At 49.6% G+C, this 25,818-nt stretch overlaps 1 protein-coding gene and 1 long non-coding RNA gene across 6 annotated transcripts in view; one reads left to right on the forward strand and one right to left on the reverse strand.

The window, feature by feature from the left end:
• Positions 1-25,818, forward strand: part of ELFN1 (extracellular leucine rich repeat and fibronectin type III domain containing 1) — a 105,323-nt gene that overhangs the window by 62,436 nt on the left and 17,069 nt on the right. Inside the window, exon 4 of one of the 5 annotated variants that reach the window (XM_027656694.1) lies at positions 4,658-4,768. The exons of the other annotated variants lie outside the window; for them this stretch is intronic. The gene's annotated coding sequence lies outside the window, so the exon portion shown is untranslated. The remainder of the gene's footprint in view (positions 1-4,657; positions 4,769-25,818) is intronic. 5 annotated transcript variants of the gene reach the window in all.
• LOC113953497 lies at positions 2,016-18,656 on the reverse strand. Its single transcript, XR_003529891.1, has 4 exons — positions 18,517-18,656; positions 14,020-14,170; positions 3,977-4,075; positions 2,016-2,274 (listed from the first exon to the last, which is right to left on the reverse strand). It is a non-coding gene; the product is annotated as an uncharacterized LOC113953497 (long non-coding RNA).

Below are 25,818 nucleotides of genomic sequence, written 5' to 3' on the forward strand. Positions count from 1 at the left end.
TATACACATTGTATTTACACACGAGGAAAAGCTTCCAGCCAGGATGAGCTATTAAGAGACTGCAACGCATTTCTCAGCCAATGTGGAGGAATCCTCGCTGCAAAAAGATGCCGAAACCAGGGGAAAACCAGGGCAGGAACCTCCTGGGAAGGAGACCTTGGGGGTCCCAGCACCACCCTGCTGGTGCAAGGGGGTAGGGCAATACCTGCCCTGCGGACCATGGCTGGAGCAGATTTCCATGCCCCTTCTTCTGCCTGTGGGATTTCTGCGCTGCCTGCACAGGATCCTTGTCACCCTGTCTCCGGCAAGTGCTTGGACATGGGTGTCCCTGTGGCTCAGCCTCCTGCCAGGTGTTCTCCCATGTGTACAAATGCTGCTGGGAGTCACAGGGCGGAGAGATGGGGCTAATTCCTTCCTGTCATATGCAAGGAATCGGCTTATGGCCCCGAGCTCCGATTACTCTTAGCCTGCACGATGCTAGCCACATCCTGAAATTACCCAGCTTTTTTCAAAATCCAGGGGATGGTTTGGACTCACCTGACCAACATGAACAAATTCCAGCCCCTCTTTCAACCCCAGCAGGTTCGTAGGGCTGCAAGCTAGCGCAGACCCAAGGCTGAACTTGGGGGAAGAGGTGTATGAACCCCCAAATGCACCCTATGGGAAGTGCCTGGGTGTGATACCCAATTCACCTGCAGGACCCGATGGAGTCTGGTGTGGAGCAGCACCAACAGCCCCTTCCCAGCCGCTGCACCAGAGCTGATTGCTCAGGCAGACTCACCTGCTGGGATCCTGGCAGCTAACGTGTCTCTGAAATGGCCAGCAAGGGACAGATGCTGTCAAGCAAAACATGGAGTGAAATGTTTGGCTGATGGGATTAAACAGCGAATCCCACCTGTCTGCTGTGTGAGACACAACACGGCACCACACGCTCCTACCCGGCACTGCTCCTCATTTCCCATCACTGCCGGCCAAGCCCACCCCGCTTGGAAATTAGAGTGGGGGAATCAAAGTCCTTCTCCACCCGCTCCTGCTGTGCCTCTCAGCCACTGACATTAACACCGAACAGGCTGTCAGTAGCTTTGAATGGATTTTAATAACCCCCTTGCGAGCCTGAATTACCCGCGCAGCGTGAGGTCCGGTGTGCGTTTGGAAACCTGGCGATGAGCAGTGTATCAGGGGCCAGCCCAGCTCCACAGGCTGTGGACACAGGGCCAGACCAGCTCCACAGGCTGTGGACATGGGGCCAGATCCACTCGAGGGACTGTAGTGGCTTCTGCCTATGCAGCCCCTGGCACAGCAACCTGGCAGCTGCCTGGTCGCCAGAGAGCTGCTGCTGCTGCTCTGGCACCTGCTGCCCACAAGTGTCCTGTAAGGGCCTGGTGAGCTTCCCAGCACTGAGGATGCTGGTCCAGGGGGCCACCTCCATGGGATGTTTTCACCTCTGGGGCAAAGTACTGGCGGATGCAATAGGTGGTGGGAACCCCCCCATGCCATCAATGAGAGCGGCCCCAGCCCCTACCAGCACGTGGCATAAAAATAGCAGCCTTGGTTTAGCAGACTCTGTGGATGGAATGCTAAATGAGATCATGCCTGGCCCAGCTGAGAGTTTGGACTAGTGTATGAAAATCTAGCAAGAAGATTAAAAGGTGTCCCCAGGCAGAAGAGGGTATTTATTTCTTTGTGGCTGAGATGCACATGGCGTGGGAGTCACAGGGACGGTGACCTCCCCTGAGCACCTGCACGTGGGCAGTGCTGTGTCCCCACAGGGGCTGATCCTGAGGACAAGGCACTGACCAGAAAAGCTCCTTCTGAGATGCAGGTGGACACATCCATTCTCCCCTCCTGCACTGGGAAAGGGCTTCCCACCCAGGATCTTCACTGCCAGCCCTGCAGCTCCTCTGGAAAGGCAAAACCCCTCATTTTCCTCCTCTTTTACAAGAGGGAAAGCTGAAAGAGGTGGTCAGGTGGTTCTCACTTGTCCGGAAGATGAAGGCCCTGGAAACACGCTCTGAAGTTGCTTTTCCTCAATTAAAGCTCCCAAAATCTGAGCAAGGGATGCAGTCTCCTTGGCTGGTCACAATTTGGGTGGAGAGTGATGATTTCTAACTGCCATTGAAATCCACACTTATTTCCAGTATGGAAGCAGGAACATCCACAGGGATATGGACAGCAGATCCCAGCTAGGGTAGGCCAGCAACTTCTCCAAGTCAGTCTCTATAGGGGCTGTGAAATCATCAGGCGCTTGGAAGAACTGAGGACTGAAAACAACCCCTGAAAAAAAAAATCTGTGATAATGACTGAGTTATATTTAAGAGGCTCCTTCATACTAAGTAAATGCAAATAGTTTACATGAAAAATATTTCCCATTAAGATCATTTCTACATAAAATGCTAACAGATTGAGATTATGACTGTAATGATTATTTTTATTGCTGGTTTGCATTTAAATGGCATGAATTTCCCCCTACTGTTCTCTCTTTGGGTTAAATCAATAAAACCTATTAAGAAGGTTCATCTTCCCCTAAGATTCCTCCCTCTCTTCTTTCTGTCTCATCTCCACTGGTGCCCTTTTTATCCACCCACAACCAGAGCCTTTTCAGAGCTGCCTCTGTGATATTGGTGCTGAGGATTTGAAAATCCCCTTTGGCAGAGCAGAGTGAATCCGGTCTTTCCTGAGGTGGGGAACTACAGAGGAACTCAAGTGTTTTCCCTTCCCTCAGCTTGGGCCATATTGCAAGGGGATGAAGTTGAAGTCATCTCTTTGCTCCTCTTAGCCTCTCCCCTCTTGTTTTAACATAGAAGCTATAGCTGTCTGTATTCCTGTGCCTCCTCAGCTGTGGATGCTCTTGTTGTGCTCCTTCAAACACTGGCTGTGGCTCACTGAGGAGGTGCTGGATTTCTGTTTGGAGAGGAATTATCCTGGTATATACACAGCGAAAACCATTAAGACGCTGACCTTTAAATTGGGCTTCTTCCTGCTCAAGTAGAGAGGAGGTGGGTTGAGTGCCCAAATCTTATTCATTTTAATGACAAATCCCTCACACAGAGGCTTTGAAATGCTCGGAGTTAATGCATTCGCCTCCTTCAGCTGCAGCTCAGCTTTGCTGTGCAGGGGATGTCTCTGCTTCCCTTTCACAGTGACAGACCCTATAGATTTGCTCCATAACTACTGTGCCCAGCTACCATTGTGTATGGATTCTTGAGCTTAGGGCAGTGCTAGTGCAGGGATCTGCATGCTCCTTAATCAGTATCACTGACCTTTTTTTCCTCCATTACTCTCAGCATCACTTTTTTTTCCCCTAGCTTAATTTGCATAGGTCTCATGTTATCCGTGTTTTTGCTTTGTCCCTGTTATCCCATTACCCTGGATAATCAAAGTTGGCTGTAATGGAAACAGCGGAAACAATTTGCTTACCCTTCTATTACAAGATATTCCCTCTACTAAGTCTGAGAATACCTGCAGTTCTATGGTAATGCTAATTAACTGTGCATACATATAGAAAGTAAAGCAAGTGGCACCAGGATCCTTTGGGATGGTGGGGATTAAAGAAAGATAAGATATTATTCTCCTCTTTCTCTGTGCTTCCATGTCCCTACCCTCAATGGAAACTGCTTTGTACTTATAGAATAAAATGCAATACATGGTGGGGGGAGTCACTGACTCTGCAGAGAGATGGAGTTGGAAGGAGCTGTTCTCTGCTAGTAAACCCACTATGAAAGTAATGATCCTCCCTGATGTCTTGCTTCTTGTTTATTCCCAGAGTGGGGTGGGGTCTTTCTCCCAGTGCAGGTCCCCATGCCTCGGAGCCCAGTGCTGCAGAGCAGGGCTGTATGTGGGCCCTGATTCCTTGGGACCACAGCTATCCCACAGAGCACAACTCCAGCATCATATGGGTGGAAAACCTTCTGTCCAGCCTCAAGGACTTGTTGGAATAGTGGTTGTAAATGTGAATGCCTGTTGCAGTGCAGAGTACCTGCTGTTGGAAGTGGCTGTTGTGTCCATCAGGATGCTCACATATCCTTCCTGCATCTTGGAGGATGAGGCAGCAGCAGATTTAGAGCAGGTGAAAGGCCTGGGGAAAATAACGGTAATGAAAAGAAGCAAAATCGTTGAGAGAGAGGAGACTCAGCCATCCCTCTTCATTTTGCACTGCATAGTGCCTCGGGCTCCAGCTCATCCCTTTCCATACGTGGAGATCCGTGGGGCAGTTTCCCACCATTAGTGTGCAACAGCCACTAAAAGTCTCTCATGAGCCTCAGCTAAACAGAGAGTGACTTACATAGCCAGGCATACATGGAGGACTGTCAGAGCTCTCCATGCAGGAGAAATCCCACTCGAGTCCACCCACCAGCTTCTTACTGAGTTCCCCAGCTCCTCTGCCAGCATCATGGACAAACACCTTCACTGCACCCCAATGGAGCATCTTGGACACTGGCCCTGGAGCCACAAGCACTGACACAGTATCCCTGGATATGGAGTCTGTGCCACTGCCACCCCACTGGGATGAAAGCTCCAGGAGGCTGGTTAGACAGCTCTAGCACTACCCCCACCCCTGAAATTGTGAGGAAGCTGTTATTTATCTGTGCTCTGATAATCACAGTACCTTTGATGCAATACTCATGTTTGGGATTTTACCACATCTCTCATCCTCCAGGTCTGTCAAGGAACTTTACACAGCCATGACTCAGAGAGAGGCGTCAGTGGAGAGAGTCTGTAGATAGAGCCAGCAGCTGTCATGTGCAGGGTATTAATAATATATATGCAGGTATATATGCATGACCTCCCTTCCTGAATAGTATTCACTCCTTTAAAAGTTCCCTGTACCATGCTATGGCTCTGGCCATGCCAGAGGACTGGGATTGCACAGGCATCACAGACATCTGTCCAAGGTATATTGGAATGGGCAATAAAAGGGATGATGGGGGTGGGGGCTCGGTGCTGCATGTCTCTCCTTGTCTGCTTGGAGCAGTGTAATAACTCCTTCCTTGTTGCTGAAGCCTTCAGTGCTTGTTGCTCACCATCACCCTGTGTGGGGTGTTAAGACTGTAGGCTCCAAAGTGCTTTGCTCTGCTCACAAACCTGATGATATTTAAGATGCTTTGAAGCTGTGCCCATGGTATTCATCATTTAAAGCAACCCAGATGCAGGTTGTTGGTACAAAGGGCTTTTAAGGTGCTTGGGTGAAAGCCAGAGAGTTTTCAGGAGCAGTCAGGGCCCAACTGGCTGCTCACCCAGGGGCTGAACAGAGCCATGCTGTGCCTTGCAGGTGCATTATCCCAGCAGAGAGCTCAGTCCTGAAATACTTGAACCTCAGCAGAAGTGGGGGGACTCAGATTTGAGTGCTGGCTGAAGTCAGCGCCTAAATCAAGCTCTTTGTCTCGTTGCCAGTCATTTGAGACATTTTGGTTCTGATCAGGCAGCACAAGCTCTAATTGTAGGAGTGGCCTTAAAAATGAAAATATAACATGAGTTTGATGTGTAGGAAGGAATGCTTGGGAGAGTGTATCACTATAACCAGATGGGAATTTCTTGTTAATTTTACATAGCTGAGTCAAAGGTAAACTCCCTATTAACTTCCCTGAGAGAGTCTATAATGATTTGACCCTTAAAATTAAGGATCTGGAGCTACCAATGCCAGCGCAGCCTCCACCAGTGGAGTTCAAGCAGCACGCTGAAATAGCCAGCAGCTTTCAACAGCAATTGCACTCAGAGCTGTTCTGTCTCCTCAACTCCTGACATCATTTGGGAAAAAAAAAAAGGCAAAGGTTGAATTCACGAGTTTTGTTTCTCTGCAGTTCAAAGGATATGAGAGCCTGGATTTTAATTGGTACTGAGTTCTCCCAACTGGTACCCAGAACAGTCCTGAGACTGACACCCAGCCAGACAGGAGGGGGGAGGCTGTTTGAAGTACTGGGTGCCTGCCACCCATCTGTAGGTATGCAGAAGTCTCCTTGCCAGATCTGGGGGCAGAGGAGCTTTGCTTCATTTCTGATCATTAATGCATTGGTTTCTTCTCTGGTTTCTTTCCACTGATTTTCTCTGTGCACAGTCCAGGGGGAGACACATGTTGAGTGGTTTATGCTGGAGATCAGTAGAGATAATGAAGCTGTTTTTTACCCTTCCCATTTCCTGACAGTGCAGCTCTGACAGGTCCCGTGTCTGTGCCCAGCACCAGGGTTGGAGCCTGCAGAAGGCAAATGCTCTGCAAGCATGGACTACATGTCCCTACAGAGAGAAGCAGGAGTAACTCAGGCTGTGGGTACCGTCACCTTAACCCCAACACCTTGGCCAAGTGGAATTCATCATTGCTGACATACAGACCTGCTCCAGTCTGTGGAGTGCAGGAGCTGCTGGGACTGAGGGGGTGTCAGTCAGCCAGCACAGTCCCAACCCCTCTGACAAGGGACACAGGGTGTCTGTGGCACTGTGCAGTGAAGCACAGACTTATTTCAAGCACAGGTGGGATGGTGAGCAGAGTGACCCACTTCAATAGGCACTGTCATCTTCCACCTCAACAGGGCTTGGGGCTTGAAAATCCCTTCTTATTTGAGATCTAACAACAGTGTCTTTCTCAGCTCCCTTCTCATCTGCCCTGGAGCAGGAAGGCTCTGTGGCTTCTACAGGCTCTCTGAGCAACAACTCCAGCTAATGATTTCCTTAATGCTTAGAATGGGGTCCCACCTGCTCCTCTCTGCAGGTTCAGCATCACTCACTCCTTTCAGGTTGCCTGCTTTTCTTTACCTCACCTCTCCTTCCCAAGCTGGCTCATGGCTTTGCATCCTGCAGGCTTCCTCGCCCCTCTGTCTTTCCTGCTTATTTGTGATTTGACCTCAGGAAAACACCATTACACATGCCCTCTGCTCTGTGCTCATTGTGCTCCATACAGATACCTGCTTTGCCCCAGGCACCATTATCATTTCTACTATCACAATCTCTGTAAGTCCTGTGCAAGACAAAAACCTCAGCGAAGCATTGTCAGCCTGGCCTAAGCCAAGCTGTAGCTGTCAGTCCCAAAAGCCCAGTGGGGTGGGTATAGTTATTGCTAGAAAGCTTTATATTTACCATGGCCTTTCTGACATTACAGTACATGCATTTCAGAGCCCAAGAAGTGTAAAAATAAACTGCAGGGAAATCAAGACAGCTAATTAGCCAAAGGTTACTGCTGGGCTCTGTGACTGTCAGCCCTTTTGAAGTTCTCCTTTACACAGGCAGATGTGTGTGCAGTGCTGCTGCTCCTTTGAATAAATGTCTTGGTTTCCAGAGTGGCTTCATGGCTGGATATGACTAAACACATGTGAGGCCTGTCACAGCAAGCCTGGGCAGGATGCTCATGTCCTTTAACCCTGCACTTCTCTTGTGCTGAAGAGCATCACATCTTGTGGAGCAGCTGATCAGCATTGTGATGCCTCCCAGCCCCTCATGAGCTGGAGTGAGCTGGAAGGTGAGGAGAGGCCAGGGAGCTGCCTGTCTGCACATGGAGATGCTCCTTTCCCTCTGGTGTCTCTGCCCTCTGCACATGGTCACAGATGGCTGACTGGGCTGGGCTGAGGGTTCCACAGGTTTGGATGGTGCCACTGGGGTGCAGCTCTGTGGGGATGAGAAGCCTGGGGGCTGCTGGAGCACATCCCCCAGCATATCGTGGTCTCACTCCATCACTGCAGAACGGCCACCATTCTTCAGTATCCAATGTTTTTTGAGGATGAGCATCTTTGTGGAGCTGGAGGTACACCAGATATCACAAGAGGAAGGGGAGTGGGGGTCCAAGCTGAGCTGAGGGAAGGGTACAATTGCCATGCCAGGAGAAGCTAAGCTGGTCATGACAGTGGCCTAGGTGGACTTGGGTACTGGGTCCAGAGGAGTCTTTTGTTTTTATTTGGGGAGGAGTGCCCTGGAGCATTGAAGGATCCCTTGGACTTTGAGCCATGTCCTTTCAGCCCAGCCATGCCTCAGCCCCAAGTTGTGTGAGGTTTCTCTCCTGTGCACCGAACCACTCCACACAGGGATCAGTGAGAGTTTGGGCACAGTGACCTTACAGGAACCACCAGCACCATCTATGCTGCCCTCCCCCTTTTCCTCTCAGGTTTTCCTCCTTCCCTTGTTCTGCTTTTTTTGGGCTCCATTTCCCCTTGGGAAACCCTTTTGCAGCTCCCTCTTCCCTCTCTGCCAGTTTCTCCTCTTTCTTCCTGCTGTTTCATTCCTGCTTGCAGCTTGTGCAGAGTGTCATGTGCTTGGTTAGCATTGCTCCTCCTGGAACGTTAATTTGCTGCTTGTTTCCTTACAGACTTTACACCACAAGTTGGGGCTTTGTGTGCATGTGTGTGTGTGATTCAATTAAACAAAACACAATAAAATCAGGGAAAATAGAGAGAGACAGACAGACAGTGATTCCCTACTCTCTGAGCTCAGCCCCAGTGTGGCTTTCTGATGTTGCCACATGGATTTGCTTGTAGCAGCCCTCTGGATCTCATGCTTGGGTTTTACATCCCTCTGCTGGGACTCTGGGACAGCAGCTGCTTCTGCTCTGCTGTCAGGACCTGGGGCTGCTCCATCAGATGAGGTGAACCTCAAAGGAACTTGCTGTTCATTTTAAATAAGCCCTGAAATGCTGAGGCGTCTCCAGATGCTTGGCCTCCTCCATCCCTCCTTTTACTCTCTACAGCTCAGTCCCAGCAGCCCTCAACATCCTCTGAGCCTCCCCCTTCCCTCCTTCAAGCCAGCAACTTCCCTGTCCTGCCCTACCCATGACCCTTGTCACCCTCGTGGGTAGCAGATTCCCCCTGTGCTAAGATTAAGCTTTCTCCCAAATCACACATTCCCCTTGCAGTGCAACCTGAAAAGCAGCAGCTGCTCTGTGATGGGCTTTCTTTCCTTGCCTGGCTGGTGAGCCTTCCCTTCCACTGCTCTGTGCCTCTCTCTGTCCTGCCCTTCCCTCCCTTGCTGCCTTCCTGCATTGTTTTCTTTCCCCTTTTCCCCTCTAATCCATTCATGCTGCGGATGTGTTCTTTCATAGCATTCTTTGCTCCCAGTCATCTCCCTGGCGGGTTTCTCGCTTCTCCCAGTGTACGCGGGCGTGGGTGTCTCGCTCTCCTGGAGAGCCAGTTCCTGCTCCCTCGTCCCTGGCTGGCTCCCTGGCTCTGCAAATTTATTCTGTGAATCCAGCCTCTCTCCCCGGGTGAGCCGCTGGCTGTAAATCTTGACGGCTAAAGTGGGTCAGCGCGAGTGGAAGGAGGTGGTCCCGGGAAGGGCAGAGGGAGAGCAGGCATGAGAGGCCACCGCTGCCAGATTAACAGGGCGGGTGGGAGAGGAGCAAGAGATGTTCTTAAAAAAATTAAGGTTTCAAGGGTTTTAAAATGCACATGAAATGTGATTAATGAAATCCTCGCACTCAATACCCTCTCCTTAAGAAAAAACGCTGACAGCAGAAGCGACCTCCCCCCTTTCTGTTAGCAGCCCCTGCCACACAGAACCTTCCCTGGGATGGGAAAGGTACTACCCCTGGGAGGGGCCTTTTGCTGCTGAAAGGGAAATATCCCAAGGAGGGCAGACCCTGATTGATGTATTAGGGTTTGTGCCTGTTGAGCAGGGCAATTGCCTCTTGCCCAGGTACCCACCAGCCACCCTCAGGTAGGGCTCCAGAAATGCTGTAGGGAGACACTCCATACTTTCAGCCTCTGCCCTCTGTCCCTTCTGTATAACCTCAGAGCTCCTTCTTTCACATTGGAGGGCTCCTTCTAGCACCAAGGGGCTATCCTTATTTTTGACCTATCCAATGCTTAATTAAACAGCAGGAAGAGGTGCCACTCCTCATCCTCTGGGTCAAGGCAATTGTGGTGCTGTGAGATGACACTGTCCCTGACTCCTGTCTCTGGTGTCTGCATGCCCAGCAGAGGCAGGGTGGATATAATAGCATACTCCACCTTAGTTTTGGCTCCTGGCTTTCACAGGCTGAGGTTGTCCTGTCACTTAGTCTGTGTGGACCTTCTTGCAGAGAAGAGTCAAAAGATGGGGCCAACTTTCCTGGCATGCAAGAAGACAAGGACCTGCCTTGTGGAGCAGAGAACCCAAGGCTCATCTACCTTCCTCCTAAGCTTGACCAATGTCTCCACATATGGACCTGTGGTTTCCACACTTTTGCCCTCATGGACCACATGCATCCACAGCACAGGAACAATTTTTAGCTGACAATAGTTCTGCAGAATTTCCTGTGCATGCAGCCAATGCACCTGGAGCCATTCCCAGATGTCTCTGCTCATTAATGCCCCCTTAGCAATTTTCTGAGGACCAGCATCCATCTCCAGCATTAAAAACAGTCCCTTCCTCTTTGATTTATGGATATTAATCCATGCCAGCAGGCAAGAGGCATGACATGTCTACATAATATATTCATTATTAAATTGTTTTTGTTCCTTTCCTTTCTCCTCCATCTCCAAGGCTGCACCTTTCTTATTTCTCTGTAACGTTTGAACCTTCATGCTGCCCTCAGAAAGACAACTTCCAACATGGAGCAGTCGGCATCACTTGGTAGGTCAGCCTTACAAATCTGTGCTTGCTCATCAGTGGCTGCACCAGAGTCCAGCAGAGAGAACACCCTCTTAGCCTCATCTCCAAGGGTATGGCTGCTCCAGAGCTCCGCTCAGAGTAACTGATGCTGTGGGATGTCAGTCCCACATCACTTGTGCTGATCATTGCACAGGACAGGCCAACTGCGTGAGCCCGCTGGCAACTGTGCCTGAAACAGTGCCCAGGCAGGGATCCAGCAAGTGTGAGTTTCTTCTGCAGCCATCCAGATGCTGGCTCCAAATCAGTAATGGCTAATGCTGTCCAGGCCTCTGATGCAGGGACTGAAACCCAGATAAAAGAATGTTCCCTCCACCGGCTCCAGTCCTCCAGCTACTCAAGCCACACTCCTTGCTCTGGGTTGGCAGCCACCTTCTCAGCTCACTGATGACTTCTGTGGCACTGTGCTGTTCCCAAAGTACATGACAGATCAGATTTAGCAGCCAGCACTTGGCTTCTAGTGATCTCACTGTACTATGGCCTGGGAAGAGAGGAAAGAAAGATCTCAGGACCTTGGCATGGGGCTGCTTTAATTTTCCTTTCATATGTCTGTGCTGTATGAGAACTCAGCCTGCTCTACACCCTCTGGACAGCCTGGATACCTGGTGGCAATGTTCTTCATCCTGCTGAGGTACATCCTGCTCCCCCATGGCAATTTCTGCAGACCCACCTCCTTGCTCCAGTCACTTGTTCTGGTCAAAGAGTGGAGGGCAGGCAGTTTTGGGGATCCCATCCTTCTTCTTCCAGGTCCCTCAGCACATGCCTTGCACATCTCTGGACCTTGCTATCAGGAGTGGGACAGCTGTCATGGGAAAGTGAGGTAGTTATCTCGGTTATCCCCCTTGATAATCCAAATCCAAGAAGTCCCTGCAGCTCCTACACCTGTCCACCCATCTACCCTGGATCATACTTTCACCTCTCAGCAGTACCTTCACAGGGACAAGTGACAGGTGACCTTCACAGGACACTGCACTGGTGTACTCTGTGCACATCAGGTCCTCTCTGGAAGTTGTGCTTTTTTCTGTTCCTTAATAGTAATAGAAAGACAGGCTTACCTGAATGGCTGTGCCCCTTCTAACACAACCTGTCCCATCCTTGCTTTTTATCTCCACCCAGGCATATTCAGGTTTCTTCACCCAGGTTTCTCCAGACCTCCTGTCACTCTGCCATAAAACAGCAGTTAGAGGAAAAGAATGCAACTCAGAACTGATGGTATCTCTCTTTGCAGCCTGGCTCAGCTGAGCCTGCCCCAAATTTCCTCCCTCTCTCCTGCCCACAGCCAAAGGGATTGTCCCCCCTTGGTACTGCCCACACATCCCTGCAGCGCCTCTGTCTCCCACTGCTCCCAGGAACAGCAGTGAGGGGAAGCAGCAGGACATTAGCAACTTCAGGAGCTCAAGAGCAGCTTGAAAAATACTTGTGTTCTTTTGGTAAATATGAATTTGTCCCAGTGGTAATAAGGCTGTTTTTGTTCAGCAGGCTCTTAGCAGTGATTATTGTTGTTTTTCAATTTAAAAACCAGACGGTCTATTTATAATGTATAGTATGTGGACTGAGATTTTTTTTCTTCTCTTTAACCCAGCCTTTAAAATGTGCTCTCATTTCCACTACTGCAATCCAAGGAAGCAGAGGGTTATCTGCCACCTGCAGACCCCATGAGCTGAGTGAGAAGTAAAACTTAGTTAGTGGAGCAAGGCTGCAGTGATGCTTTGGGGAACTGGTGAAAGATGCCAGATGGGAAAGGTCTGGGGATGTAGCTGGGAAGCCCTTTTGGGAGTGTTGGAAGGGCTCTGGACAGTTGCAGAGTAGTTGGACTATCTATGGCCACCCTGCTGTCCATTTTTTTCTCTCTTGTTCAAAGTAGGGGTTGATCAGAGCTGACATCAGCACCATCCTCAGCACTGTCAGCGCAGAGACCAGGAGAAAAGCCAGACTCCAATCTTTGGCACAGGCTCCAAGTTGGCAGAGACTCCTGAGAAGTAGCTGATGCCCATGGGTGCAAGCTGATGTTGAGAGGGACAGTGGTCCCAGGGGTGCATTAAGGGATCCAACAGAACACTGATGTGGGTTCTCGCCTGGGCTGACAAGCTCTTGCCTGCAGTATGTGAACATCTCTACATGTTTTGGGCATTGGCCTGGTGTTGGGCTGGCATGGCCCCTTCCAGTCTAACAGCATGCCAGCCCTACATGCTAGTCAGCTGCAGGACTTGCTTTGAATTGCCAGTGCCAGACATTAGGAGGCATTGGACACTGAGCACAGAAACGTTGTAAGACAGCTTGTTGTAGCAGCCTTGAAGGTGAAGTTTTGGGTGCCGTTGAATGCTCCCATACAGGATGTGGACTGCTTTGGCACCTGGGTGCAGTGCTCTCTGTGCACAGTCCAGCATCACCACCAGGGCTGAACAGGAGAGAAAATTCTCACTTGCATGTGAATGAGTCCATGTTGGCCAACCTGCAGCTCACCCGTTGACCTAAGAAGCTTCTTCTGGCAGACTTTCCTGTAGACAGGTGCTCTGAAGGCCAGGCTACCTTGAGTTTGCAGCCAAGCTGGAGGCCATGACTCTGCTGCCTCTGCCATGCTGAGGCTGCTGTTTGTTCCCCTTCTCACTGCAGCTTATCTGAGAGTGTTCCTGTCTCCATTTCCCCACACAGCCCCTTCTACTGCCACCGTTTAGTTATTTTCTTAATTAAATATAGATTATGGCTCTGGGAATAAGGGATTATTACTTATTCATAAGCTACTTAGATTTTAAAGTGTGTGCAGAGTAGGGCTTATCACACGTCTGTCTCTGCATCATTACCATGGCAAGGGCCAAGGTGAGCTCCTAAGGTTGTCAAGGCTTTACCCAAACCTCTCTCCTCTTCTCTCCTCATGACCTCCACACCTGAAGGAACTCTCCCATCTCTTCCTTGCTGTTCCTTTTCCAGTTGAGGCTTGCCAGCCTTTTCCCAAGGAAACCATTTTCACTGCCCCCTCCCAAGCTATTCCAGCCCCTCCATCACACCTCTGCTTTTCCCCTTTGTCAGGTTTGTTTGCAGCTCTCTCTGGATGCTTTCTCCAGCCCTTCTCCTGTGTCAGCAGCTGAAGCTCAGCTGTTTCACCTGCCCCCCTGCCCCTCCACAGAAAAAAAGGGGACTTATCAGGAAGCAACTCTGCAGGAGGTGCTTTTGCACCCCTCCTAAGGGGCAGGAGGAGGAGGCAGGGGGAGGTGCTGTTGGCAATCTTGTGGAAGAAGCAGAGGGAGGTGAGCGTGGTAGGAAGGTGGATACTGTTACAGATCCATAATGTTTGTCCAAAGCCTTGTGCCTCTTCACAGTGTGCCCAAGCAGAAGGGTTGGGAGTTATTCCTTCCACCCTAGAACGAGCAGTAGCTTCCCAAGAGTCTTTATCTGCCCTAAACAGTGGAGCAGTCCAACCTCTGGGTAATAATAACAACAATAACAGTAAAACCATCTCACCTGGTTTGTGCACCCCAGGGTGGATTTCTGTCCATCTTACTCCAGTTTCTGCTGTCCCCAAATAGTGCCATTAATGCCTGATGCTGCAGGGCTTCTCCTGGTCTGCTGGCAAGCCCCCAGGTGGGAACAGGGCAGATCATCACATGCTGACCTGAAAGGAAAGAGGGGACCATTAAATCCCAGTCCTCATCTCCCCTCCATCCCCCTGCTCCAGGGCTGTCCCCAGGGCTGCAGCAGGGTCCCAGCTTCTCTCAGCAAGTATCCCTGCTCTCACCCTTGGGGAGCCATTAGCATTCCATCTTCCTTGCTCCATCTCCTTCTGTGGTTTCTGCTCCTTGCCTGGCTGAGGTGGCAGCATGAGGCTGTTTCTGTGTGAGCCAGCCTGTCACTTCCACCCTCCACTGTCCCCATGCCTCCCATGTAGTTTTTTCCAACTATTTTAAGGACTAATGCAAAGCCCTGGCTTGATAGCCCTGAGGTCTGAAGACCTTTTGTCAACAGAGCAGATATAAGACAAGCTGCTGCAAGATTCCTCGGAGCAAAATGATCTTGATAAATTGGAGAAATGGCCTGAAATCAATACACTGAAATTCAATAAAGTCAAGTGCAAAGTGTTGCACTTAGGAAGGTGATATCAAAATCACAGATATAAGATGGGGGCGGACTGGTAAGCCAGCAGGAGAATGGCCAAGGCTTGAGTGGTAGAGTAGCTCTCAAACTGAGCAGCAAACCTGGTGCTTTGGGAAGGGAGAGCGAAGGCACAACTTGCCCACAGATGTATTAATAGTTTCAGATGGAAGACAGCAAAGTAATTTATTTGGCTCTATTTAGTGCTACTGAAGCATCAGCTGGAGACATATATCTCCAGGTTTTGGCATCAAAACTCTGAGAGAGATTCAGACAAATGGAGTGAGTTCACAGAGTTTGGAAAACATGCCCCAGGAAGATGGACTGAGGGAGATGGTTTGTGCTCCAGGACAGAGACAACTGAAGGTGGGTGGATGTATAACATTCATCAGTGTGGAAAAAAGCAGTTATAAAAATGATGGTGATCAATTTGTCAAGGGTTGGACAAGCTGTAATAGGCTTAAGCTGCAGCCAAGAGGTCTTGGGTTAGATGCTCAGGAAAAGCTTCCTAAGGACAAGGTTGGCTGAACGCCTGTGCAGGCTGTAAAGGGGGTGTGTGGGAGCCCTGTCCTTGGGAGAGCTTCAACAACCAACTGAAGAACCATCTACATGGAGGTCACCTCCATAACAGGGATGAAGTTTCACCCCAAGCAGGATTAGCCCTGTCCTTGGGATTACCAGGTGGAGACAAGCAATTTGCTTTCTCATCTCTCACTCTCTTACCAGCCATACCAGGGCACCTAGGTATATTTAAACACACATTAAATTTATCCACTTCTCTGTTTGGCTTACACCACAGAGTGGAAAAGCAAATAAAAGAAACCAGAGAACGAAATGGTCAAGACACATATCTCTAAGGATGCTTCGCTTATCTGGACCAGCCACATATCCCCATGGCCTCAGCCCCACTGAGGTGGGGTTTTTGTTAATTTGGTGGCTAGCTGCAACTCTCCTCCAGATCAATACCTCTCAATTGCCTTTTTTGATCATAATTAATGTTTGCTGTGTAATTACATTGATTTTTAATGTACTCTGAGGGACGAGGGGAATTCATAGCCGGAACGTATGAGTGAGGGAGGGGGCGGGACGTTGACGCTCGATGTGCTGAAGGGGAGAGTGGCAGGGGCTGCACCGAGGATGTGCAAGGAGGGGATCTGCTCAAACACTCCGTGTTACACAGGGGTGTTACCGAGCTGCAGTGACAAAGGGCAGGACACGGAAATGTTTGCACTGCTGCTTCTTTATTCCCCATCCAAACCTCTCAGCCGGCCCCTGCTTGCTACCTGCCAGCCCTGGTTGTCTGCAGCCCCAGCAGCCCTCTTTCCATTACCGAGCTCAGCGGGGAACAGGGTTTTATTTATTTACCAAGTCACAGTGGGAAGAGGGATTTCAGGGCAGCCTGAGCTTCCCAGAGCTGTGAGTAGTGGATAAAACCTCCTCCAGCTTTGTACAGGGAGGCTCCTGCAAGTAAGAAACCTCAGCCTGTGCACAGCCGAAACTGTGTCCCCACTACTCCTTGCTCACTCATGCTACCAGCAGCCTTGTCATGAGCTTGTAGAAACATAAGAGGCACCTGTAAGCCTCCCAGGCTGCTTTCTGAACAGCCAAACTGTTACAGCCAGCACCTGCACAGCAAGCCCTGGGAGATGCTGCAAGGAGGCAGCTTTCACCTCAGCACTGAGGAGCTGCCTCAGCACTCGGGGTTGTCAAAGCCATGAGGATTTGAGTGGCAAATGAGCCACTGAGCAATGAGCTTAAGGATCCCCTTACTCATGGTAAAAACTACCTGGGGGGTGCTGGCCTCCAGACCTTAAGATTAAGGAGAAGGATTCTGGGCTTTCAGCCATCTGGGGGGGTCTGCTGCCTTCTGGGTTTTGTTTTTTTTTGCTGTGTCCACAGCTGGTAACGCCAGGGCTGTGGCAGCTCCCCATGCCTCATGCCACAGCACCCGTGGTGACGTCTCCCAGCCTGCATCTGGGATGCTGCAAATGTGCAAATGTTTGTCAGAGCAGGGATGGGCTGGGCAGGTCCCCACAGCAGCTGTGTAAATGGCAGAAGGGCAGTTTGTATTCTTGCTGCCAACAGCCCCCTTGGGCTCAGCAAATACCAGAGCAGTAAGTCACTGTGGTGGCACGTGCTGCTGTAAAGAGCTGCTGTAAGAAGAGGATGAGCCTTGCCTGTGCCCCCCTCATGGAGCAGGCAGCTCCTGGGCTAGAGCTGGAGGCAGCCACAGAGTGGGTGCCCAGCAAGGACTGGGGTGCAAACAGTGCCCACAATGCTGATGGAAAGGCCAAATCCCCTTTGACACCTCCTCCTGCCGTAATGTCAGAGCTGAGTTGGCAGCCCAGCTCTCCATGTGAGTGCCAGCAGCATTTCTTCAGGTGAACCACTGCAAACTCATCACCTGCTCATCTCTGAGCTTTCCCCTTGTTTGAAGGAATATCTCTCATATTTTTTTCATGACATCTTGTTTTCCATTGCCTGTTAATTACGTGCCCTCCAAGCATCATTCTTGCCTGAGCTGCTCAGAGGAGGCCACATGGCACCGGCTCAGCATTGCCCAGATGAGAACACTGTGACAATCGCTGCTGAAAAGCAGCCTTGTAGCGCACAGGTGTTGTTAAACAGCCACAGATGTTATACATTTTTTTCAATTAAAAACCCATAAATTTAAAAAAAAAAAAAAAACCAACAAAAAACACCAAAATGAGGCAAGGGCTTTGCTCAGCAGAGGCAAAGGAGCAAGCTGTCAATGGCATTGTGCTGGGCATAGTCACCTCTCCGGGCGAAGGATGCTCAGCTGGTCACACAGTGCAGCAGCCAAACATCTGCGGGGACCTTGTGTTGCAGCAGAGGTGGGATGAATGTTTGATTTCTGTGTTGGCAAGGGGCCATCAGCCCTGCTGCTCCTCCCCCGTGTCCTGGTTGGCATTATGGAGAGGTAGGACTAGTCCTGGAGCTGCAGGTGTTGATGGCCACCTCGTTGGGTGGATGTTGCAGGAATTGGGAGTTAGCCCTTTAAGTAGGCTGCGAGCTCATTGATACAACAAAAGTTTTGTCTTCGGGGTTTGACAGCCGTGGTGCATGGAGGTGGCTCTCCCTTTTGTGTTGCGTGCGTGCCCTAAATGCAATTATTTGGCTCCTACCATGTCTGATATTATTATTGTTCTTGCTATCTTTGGTACTTTTATGGCCCCATCACCATAGTAACTGAGCATCTCAAAACCCTATGAGGAGGGAATAATATTATTCCCGTTGTAGAGTTGAGGGGCGAGCACAACAGTAAGGCATACAGCTGGGGACACGGGAGGACTTGGGTCCATCCATGGCCAGGGACTTGGGTATTATACTCCTGCTACTTCAAATTTTAAGCAGTCACACTAACTTTTCCTAGTCAGCCCCTGGCCACATTTCCATCCCACTTCTCTTCCTCCTTCCGTGAATTAGTCCAATAACAGCCTCCACCCGGAGCTGCTCCCTCCTGGGCTATCTTTTGCTCCACCCTACCTGTAGACCACCAGCTGATGGGCACTGCCCAAGGCAGGGGAAGTGTTGGTTTGCTCTGCTGAAGACCTTTCCTTTGCACAGACTATTTGAATGCATCTCAGGCCAGGCCCTGCTCCTACGCATCTTTAATATTGAATGAAAAACAGAGTAACGTCAGAGCCAGACATGTCAGATTTTCTTCATCCCTGACCTCTTCCAGAATAATTTCCACCCTGGAGGTTTAGCTGCTTTTCCTGAGAGACAGCTGATAGAAAGTTGAAAAGAGGGATTTGAAACCACATCATCTGCAGCACAAAATAAAGATTCAACAGGTAAGGGTAAGCCAGTGTGGTGGCCATAAGACTGACCTGGATTTCCACCTACCTGCCTCTGGCCAGGCTGTTTTCCCCTTCCCCGGGCACGTTCATCCAGTGGGATGAGGCTGCTCCCTCCCTGGCTTCCTGCACCACCAGCTCATGGCTTGTGGTATTGCCATCCCATTCCCCAACACGTTGGCTCCTTACTGCCTTCCCTGCCTCAGGTTGTTCTGGAATAAAGCAATCTTCAATTATTTCTCTCCCTATTTCCCCCCTTTTGTGCAATATATCATTTTTTAATTAAAAAAATGCCTTGTGGAAGCGTAACGGGCTATTAAATGTTTTGGTCCGTAATTAACATCAAACCCTTGACTTAAAATCTTTATGGATTGAGTGAGCTCCATTAGCTGTCACAGAAATAATGCTGCACAACTCTTGGAAGCCCATGGGCTTCAAATCACCCTCATTCTCCTGCAAAGGAGAAAAAAAACGTCCTCACCAGGGACTCACTGCTCCTCTCCCTGCGTTGTGAGCTACTCTGGGGTGAGCAAACCTCCCCTTTCCCCCCTGGAAGAATATCAGAGTCCAGTGACAGCGGCAGTCCCATCCCTTTGCACAGGGGGTGGCAGGATGCGATCCTGGAGGGAAGTTATCTCCCTGCACAAATAGCTCCCCGGTAAATACAGCAGCAGTGATGCTGGTGGCAGGCAAAGATAACACGGCACTAACTCTCCCGGGGATCGGCGCGGTGGAGGGGAACCCATCGCGGTGACAGGCACGGCTGATGGGGTGCTCTTGCAAGCAGACAGGAGTGAGCATGAGTTTACTGGGGACTTGCAGCACGTTTCTCACCCTCCTTCCCAGCTCCCAGGGGAAGGATGGCAGCTGGCAGGCTGCCTTGTGGTTTTGCGCTCGTGTTGCAGGTTGGAGGCAAACCCTGTCAGAGGAGACAGCAGGGTCCTGTGTGTTGTCCCTGCAGCATGAGCTAAGCAGGCACCACATTTCAGCTTGTGCTGGAGGTGTCTCCAAATCACTGCCTAATGCAAGCTGCCCCCCACCTCCAGGCCAGGTGTAGGGTGCTCAACTTCAACAGGTCACTGATCACCATTATTGGTGCATGCCCCAGGCACACATTTGCTGCCTTCTCAAGAGGACTCGGGGATTGAGGAATTTTGAATCCCCTGATGTTTCTCAGCATTTGCTGTAATGAATTAATAGCATTTCAAACCCTGGATCACCATCCAGCATTGGCTCTCAGGAGCAGTGACACATCTGTTGGGGCTGCTGGCAAATTTCAAGTCTAATTCCATTCATATTTTAAAGGTGGAAATAACATTGGAGCTGAAGAACTGGTCTTTGATACTGCTGGATTTTATGGATGACCAGCTCTTGTTTGAGCTGATGAATGCAGCTGCCACCTTGCCAATTTATGGTATTATTCTTTCTGGGCATCTCCACTGGCACATTCATTATGGCTATCGGACACAAAGTGACTCAATTCCGTATTCTTGGCTTTCTGAATGAAGCTGGAGTTAGGAGATACCAGTGTTCTCATTAGATCTCCTCTGTGTACTTAGCTATTAGCTTGCTCTTGCTAAGCGGCTCTGGACTGTCTTTCAGGCTTTGCTTGTGCATGGAACGAGCTGTCAATTCAAAAACCCTTGACTGTATTTCATAGCCTGGCTGTCACTCAAGTACCTCACAACAGCGAGGACATCAGAACCAGACACTCTCCAAGGTATGAGAAGATGGTCAACTTTGAGCACTTTTATGCTTTTCTCTTGAGCCTGAAATGAATTTTTCCTTGAAGGAATCTTGGTTCACCTGGGACAGGATCCCACTGCATCCCCCAGTGCTACACTGGCATGGCAGCTTGGCCATCTACCATGACCCATCTTTTCCTTCCAGCTCCAGCTCTTGGATGAGGAGGAGAGCATGAGGATTTAGTGCTTTGGTGCTGTGGAGGAGACACTCACCTCCCAAGCAAGACCTGCTTGGGACAGCACAGCCCCATGATCTCAAACAAGCAAGATGTGCTGCCATCATGTCCAGAAGCCAGGCTGTTCCACAGGCACAACTAAGGCGATTGCAGTGTGGGAAAAGGAAGGCAGAAGCAGGCTTGGCTCCATAGGCTACATTAAAATGATTCCAGGTCCCGGCGTGACCCCATTGTAGTGTGGGAAGGAGCAAGCACCATCTTCCCCGTGGCAGGGCTTGCCTATCCCAAAGCATCCTGGGGGGTAACCAGAGTGATATTTTAATAAACTAAGTATTAGTTGCATCCCCAGTCTCCTCCTTGAGACTGATGCTGGGCAGTGAGGCTGAAAATTAATCGCTTACAGGATTTTAATTTTTTTTTTCATTATTCCTCCTTTTTCTTCTTTTTATTTGATTCTCATCTCAGCTGTATTAAACTTTAAGTCAACAGAATATGGCATATACAGCAGGGAGTCTGCTGGCTCCCTTCTGCTCTCCTCCACTTCACCAGTTCCATCTCTGTGGGTCAGCAGTAGTGTTTGCTGCATACAACCAAGAGCCTGTGGAGAAAACAAAGCTGGGGGAGAGTCCAGTTTCTGCTGCTTTGTTTCCAACCCTGCCCAGGAGCAGAATAAACTCAAACAGGCACTGCTTCAATCAAGTCAGCTTCTGCTGAGTCAGCTCCGTTTAAAACTTGGCCTTTCTGAAAAACCGCAACTCTCCAAAACCCTGGCCAACATTTTATGAGTAAATATAAAATGAATTAGGAGGCAGGTTTTAAAATAAAGGATTGCTCTTGGAATCCAGGGATAATAATAAGTCCTCAGGAGAACATAGAATCTCTTAATCTGTAGCCCAAAGGTGCAGGGTCAGCAGTGCAGTGTAAGTGATTGAGTTGCTCCTGGACACCTTGGTGGATCCCCCATCCTGGCCACTGGCACACCAGCTGCTGCCCAGTGTGGGCACAGCTGGGTTGGAAGGGTCCCTGTTTTTGGGGTTTTTTTTTACCTCTCTGGTAGCAACAATCCTCTGAGCTGGCTGAAAAACATCTCAAGGCAAGACTATTCACTCAGAACTGGTGACTCAACCCCACCCGATTGTCTGGAGAAGAGAGATTGGTTTCATTGTTGTTTTCAGCAAGGACATTATCAAACAGGTTTCATTTGGATTGTGTCATTTCAGCTTGTCTGTGTGGCGTGGCTGTGATGCTCTGCTTCGTTTGTGTTGCAATCGAGTGACTGAAAGATGAGGGGAAAAAAGAAAATCCATTTTGAAGTATTTCTTTACTGCAAGAAAAATAACCCAAAATGTTGACTTGTGCCCCCAATCTGCTACAAAATCAAATTTTGCTGTCCTGAAAGTTCTCACAAGCTGAAATGCCTGGGATTTGTCCAGCCAGCTGAAGTGATTGCTGCAGGATGATCTCACTTTGGACAATCCAGGAGCCCCAGGTAACATGTTGAAGGCACCACAGGGGCATGGAGAAGGTGCAGCCCTGCCCCAAGACAGCCCCTCTTCCCATGGATGTTTGCCAACCTGTCCCCAAAGAACATTAGTGTTTTTAGTGACAGAGCACCTCCACCTCCCAGGTAACCCACTGCCTGGCTCCACAAGCCTTTTCTGTCCTGAAGTCTAACCTGATTTCTCTGGCTGTAATTTAAGCCGATTATTTCTTGTCCTGTCCACCATGGACATAAAGAACAGATTATTCTCTTCCCCTTAGCAGCAGCCTTTTAAGCACTTGAAGACTGTTATCACATCTCTTCTTCCATCATCTCTTTTAGGCTAAATAACCCAGTTCTTTCAATCTTTCTTTGTAGGTCATGTTTCGTAGACCTCTGATCATCCTGTTTCCTCTGCGTTGCCTGCAGCAGCGCCACCTCCTTTTTGATATGAGCTGCCAATACCAGAATCTACTCCAGCATAGACCTCACCAGTCCTGAACAGATAAGAAAGATGATTTTGTGAGTCTTGCAGGCCATGCTGTAGCTCATATCCCAGGACACTGTCTGCCTCTTGATGCGACACTGATCCTTCATGTTCAGCTTGTGACCCGCTATAATTTGTAGACCTTTTTCTGGGGAACTACAGCTTGTAGGTTTGCTTTTTCCCCATGAGGTTTTGAGATTTTGAGCAAAAGGCAGGAATGAAGCATGCTGAACGAATGTTGTGTTCTCCTGTGTTTGTCGGTCCTTATTCTGCTGTGTTCATGCATTCAAAGCACACTTTTGGTCAGATTTTTGACTGACTGTGTGATACTTGGGTTGGATGCTATTCAGTCTGTGCTGAAGAAGCTTTATTGATGGTTCTTTAAGTTGCTGACTCCCATTGCCTCATAATTTCTAGTGTTTTATCTCATTTGTGCATGTCCTTTCACGGTCTAAGACATACTTGTATTTAGCACCAGTTAATCAGCATTTTATGCAAAATATATGAGATTTTCAATTTTCTGCAGCCAACAGAGCGTTGAAGTGCCTGTCTCCATCCCCCAGGACCTGTGTTTAGAGTGAGCTGGGCGGTTTTCCACAACTTGACTTCTTCCCTTAGAAACTGGAGGTTTCTCTTCAGAAGGACTCACTAGTGGAAAGCTGAAGGCTGGTCCCCGGGGCTCAGACCTAAAGGGACTCAGTGTGAAGACTCCTGACAATCCCAGGGGAAGCACTTCCACCACCCAGCCACAGAGTCAGTCTCCAATTAATATTTAAATTTTTTATGCAGTGTGGAAAAGCCCATGCCCCAGAGATGGGGCAGGACTGATTCACTGCTCAATGAGGCAAGGGGAGGAGAAGAGGAAGGGCCCCTCCATGCTCCAGGTGAGCATCTGAGCCTGAGCCAGAGCCAACCTGTCAGCAGACCTGTCTGATTGCCCATCCTCCTCCCCTGGGGCTATCCCAGCATCAATTTTGTATTCCTGCAGGCAGCAGTGCTGGAAATCCCAGTCATGCAAAAGGTCTTGAGGGGAGAGGAACGCAGGTCACTGCTGGGACAGACGTTGCAGGCAGGGGAGCGCGTTCAACGGTACTTGGGTTATGATAGTAATTAATGTGGACATTGCTGGTAATGGCAGAGCTGGTGCTTCAAGTAAGTACACAGAAGCAGGAAATGAACCCCATCAATTTTTAAGATGTCAGCTGTTTCGTGGGGCAGCTGCAGAGATGGGAACAACCGGACCTTGTTTGTTAGGCAGCTGGATACAAACACACTCCTCCCGTGCTGTGGGATGGACCTGCCTCACTGCCTGCAGCTGGAAATGGTCCCAGTTCAGTGAGTATGTAAGCAGGACTGTGGGTGACAGAGGAATATTTGACCATTCAATCAGAAGGTTCTTTTTCAGGGTGGTGGTTTAGATGAGGGTCTCTGTGTTGCTGTTTGCAGCTATGCAGTCCATGCTTGCAATGGGTCCTGATTCAGCAAAGTGTGTTTGACTGCAGGTGAGGGCATTTCCACACAAAACCTTCTCATGCAGTGCAAAAACCCCTTTTTGGCTAGGACCTGAGTGGTATTTCTAATTTTTGGGAAACCACTCTGTTCCCACTGAAGACCAGACATCTCTTGTCCCCAGTTCCTGCAGAGTCAGGACAGAGAGTGTCGCAGAGTGGGTGTTTTTATGGACTGGCTGCTCTACCCCTTCGCAGTTCTAATTAAGTTGTATATTTTGGAAGTAAAAATGTCCTTTTGATTATATTGGTCAAGAAAGCTCTCCAGTATCTCCAAGTAAAGAGAGGGAAAGAGGCAAGTGATCAAAGGCAGGCTGTAATGAGCTATCAGAGGCAAGCCCAAGGTCAGTGGGAGCAGAAGGGCCATTGTCATGCTGGTTCATGATGCTCAGCTGGTTCCCCACTCTCCTGTCCCCATCATAGCTGAGCATTTGAGTCTGCACACCCTAAACACACACTGGTGGGGAGAAACAGTCTGTGCTGCATGGGCAGCATGGTTTGAAAACACAGTGGTGAGGAGGGATGCTCACCTCACTTTAGAGATGGGACATAGCACCCTGCTCCCCACAGGGGTGAAACCATCCAGTTGCTTTGGAAGAGCTGGAAGAACTGCAGGAGTCATCTGCTGGGAGGGGCACCATCTTCGCAGCAGGCAGAGATCTAGGGCACTGATGAGCAAAAATCTAGGGCATCAAAGAGCAGAAATCTGGATAATCAAGGAGAAGAGATCTAGGGCATGGAGGAGCAAAGATGTAGGTAATCAAGGAGCAGAGATCTAGGGCATCAAAGAACAGAGATGTGGATAATCAAGGAGCATCGATATAGGGCACGGAGGAGCAGAGGTCTAGGTAATCAGAGAGTGACAATCTAAGGCATTGAGTTGCTGTAGGGCATCAAGGGGTGGAAATCTGGGGCACTGAGGAGCGAGGTGTGATCTGTCTCACAGGGGCTCTCCCAGAGCTCTGACATCACTCCTGGACTCACAGCCTGATGCTGAGGGTCATGCAGGAAGGTGGACACAGGACTACTGTCTAGCGCTGGGTGCTGGGTGCAGCCCTCACCAACCTTTCATAGTCCAGGGCAGAGGGGAACAAACTTCCACAGGAAACAACAGGCAGCATAGTAAGCTCACAGGGTTGTTCAGGACAGCTGAGCCATGACTGGCAGCCTCAGGCTGCTCTGAGGGGGACCCATGGAGTTGCTTCAGCCAGCGGGAGGGAGCCTGCCTCCACATCACCAGCAGCAGTAAACATGATCTGTCTGAAAAATAGAGCCATGTTAACAGTTATTGATCTATAACTTTTAACCAATTTCTTTTTTACAATATTGGATTGCATCCTAATATTAGCTTTTTATGTTCAGCACTAGGCAAACTCCACTCCATCAGCGAAAAACAGCTCCTGTGGGCCAATCTGCACCTCCCATTGAGCTGAATGATAGAGGACTGGAACAATATTTTTTGACAGATCAGTTCCTGTTCAGGGTAGTGGTGGCCATTATGCAAATCGAGCTATAAGAAGTTTAAAAGTCTGGAACCATTATATTTCTTTATTTCATTAACATCAGTGCAAGCAGGCGAGTTAATACGAGAGAGTGATCCCATTCCAGAGCTTGCACAAAATGGTCCCCCCATTATTTAACAAGACTGGTGATTTCCCCTAACGGGTGCTCCCAGCAGCTGCACTGGGGGCACTGAGGCATTTTTCACAGCATGCAGCTGGAAGAGGGGTGGGTGACAAATGTCTCTGAGTAGATTAGTGCACAGGAATCCTCTGCCTAAGCTGGCAGATGGCTGGGAGGGCCCTGCTCGTGGCAGCAGGCAGATATCCAGGAGGATGGAGGACAAATTGGGGGTCAATTACAAGGGCCCAGTTTCCCACTGGTCCTTGGGGATCTGCTCCCCCACCGCAGAGCACCTGCACAAAATCTCTTGAGTGGTTTACTCACCCCTAATT

Source organism: Corapipo altera, unplaced genomic scaffold (assembly GCF_003945725.1).
Source record: "Corapipo altera isolate COAL_440 unplaced genomic scaffold, ASM394572v1 104, whole genome shotgun sequence".
NCBI lineage: Eukaryota > Metazoa > Chordata > Aves > Passeriformes > Pipridae > Corapipo > Corapipo altera.